The sequence below is a fragment of the Odontomachus brunneus genome, unplaced genomic scaffold (assembly GCF_010583005.1).
Source record: "Odontomachus brunneus isolate Ranch 3 - 2012 unplaced genomic scaffold, Obru_v1 Obru_scaffold_483, whole genome shotgun sequence".
Lineage (NCBI taxonomy): Eukaryota > Metazoa > Arthropoda > Insecta > Hymenoptera > Formicidae > Odontomachus > Odontomachus brunneus.
The window spans coordinates 1,753-4,238 of NW_022639933.1; the positions used below are offsets into that span (position 1 = coordinate 1,753).

At 38.5% G+C, this 2,486-nt stretch overlaps 1 pseudogene; it reads left to right on the top strand.

The window, feature by feature from the left end:
• Positions 1-1,350: 1,350 nt before the first annotated feature.
• LOC116853711 lies at positions 1,351-1,999 on the top strand (annotated as a pseudogene).
• Positions 2,000-2,486: the final 487 nt, after the last annotated feature.

Genomic DNA, 2,486 nt, shown 5'->3' on the forward strand with positions numbered 1-2,486 from the left:
CATGTTAAAAAGTCGAATCATACGAAGGCGATTATCGCACTGCGACTAGAAAGATCTAGGATCTAAGAGGTTTGGTAGCTGATATACTTTCATGTCATTTCAAGGTCGGTGGACACATTTTCAGAAAAATGTTTCAAACATAAGTTTCGTCTTTTTCACTGTACAATCTGAATCTGATGAAAAATAGGGTATTCCGTTTAAAAAACAAAACTTCCGGTATAAACACCCACTTCCGGTCAATACCGGAAGTTGAATATAGCACCATTTAATAGAGCGTGCTCGACTTAGTGAAAAAATGTTTTGAATTTTTAATAAAATGTTGACCTCTTGTATTTTATACGTGGTACGAGTGGTCTGAAACACCCTGTATACAGGTTGAGTCATTTTAATAAAGTCAGACAAATATCTCGAAACATATGGAAGATACGGAAAAATATTTCATACAAAAGTTGTATGGTTCGTAGGGAGACATAAGATGGTGCAATTGTCTTGACCCTGGATAGTCGTTTGAAAGTCACGTGAAAGTCACCTTCAATTTCTTAAATGGATACCTCCATTTTTCATTGCAAAATTCTTGTAGCTTATCTCAAAAATTTTCCAAAACACTAACGATCCACGTAGGCAATCGTTACGGAAACCGTTTAAAAGAAACGCATAAGACCGCGCATAAGGAGAAGAAACGGAAAGAGGACCCGCGTCCTCCCAAGTAAACAGATCGCCAAACATCCGCGGATCATAGCGAGTCAAGCGTGATTCGCAAAAATATAAAACGCCGCGAATTCTTAAATCGAGAGCAGATCCGATCCGACATTCTCCCGAGAGAGCCGAATCCGATTCTGATAGATCAGAATACGCTTCGTACCTCTTCTAAAATACCGATTCCTAAGCAAAACGCTACATCAGTTACCTCGCCAATGTAGACGTGTCACTTTAGGTGTACAAAAATTAAAAAAAGGACATTAAAAATAACACTTTGTTTCCTTAATAATAAACATGATTGATTGTTCACCTAGTGATATTGTCGACATGATAATTGAATGTGGAAGGGCCAATGAAAACAAACAATGTACCCATCAGTATGCTCTCCGGTATTCAGATCATCGATGTCCCAATCATATTACAATAATGAAAGTTATTAATAGAGCTCGTGAAGGTACATTATGTCGCAAACCTAGAAAGAAATCTTTAACTGATGCTAATGATTTGAATACAACTATTTTAGGGATGGTTGTAATAAATCCTCAGATTGGTCAACGTACAATCAGTCGAGAACTCAATGTTACTCAGTCAACTATTCGTCGAATTTTAAGATCGAATAATTTTTACGCTTGCCACATTCACCGAGTTCAGGCACTTACCGAAAATCAAAAACAAAAACGCGTTGAATTTTGTCATTGGAGATTGGAAAAATTAGAAAAGGATCCGACTTTTTTTATAAGGTTTTATTTACCGACGAATCAACACTTCAGAATACTGGAGAATTGAATCGTCATAATTGCCACGTTTATTCAGATATTAAACCATTTTGGATTCGTCATGTAGATCGTCAGTACCAGTGGTAAGTAAATGTTGTGGCATTTTGGATGGCAAGGTTATTGAACCTTATTTCTATGATAATAATATTATCCAAATAATATACTTACAGTCCTTGCAAAATAATCTATTCGAATTGTTAGAGAATATCAATTTAGGAACTAGAGATCGCATGTGGTTTCAACATGATGGTGCTCCTCCGCATAGAGCTGCCATTGTGCGAGACTATTTAAATCGAAGATATCCTGAACGTTGGATAAGGTACAACGGTTATATCACAAAGCCTTCAAATTCTCCTGATTTAACACCTTGTGATTTCTTTTTATGGGGCAACGTTAAAGGGATTGTTTTTGCTACGGAACCGACGGCTCCGATCGATATGAGAGATCGAATCACTAGAACTTTGGCAACTATTCCCAAAGAATTTCTTCAAACGATTACTATTGCATTGCGTCATAGATTGTGAATGTGTATTGAAGTGAATGGTGATACATTTGAAGAAATGTTATAAGATCGTAAGTCGTGGCGTGTACGAGCACGTGCAAGCGCGCGCACGCACCCTCCAACTCACACACACACACACATACACGCAACACACACGCACAGCAACAGGGAGGGTTTTGAAGTCATTAAATACTACGGAAGTGATGAAACGTGGGGTTCCTATTTCTGTTGTGACACACACACACGCACACACACACGCACACACACACACACACACACACACACACACACACAAAAAATAGACGTAAATCCGACCGGGCATCCTCCGCGTGGACACCTTGAATAATGCTAATGCCGGCGGTACTGTAACTTTCAAGTCTTATAACTCGAAAAGTACTTAATGTAAAAATACTTTGGTATAGTGTTGTAACCGCGATGCGTCACGTTCCGGATCGCTCGCCGGTTTGGTTCCGTAGGAGGCGGAATAATTTATAAAACAATTGATTTAA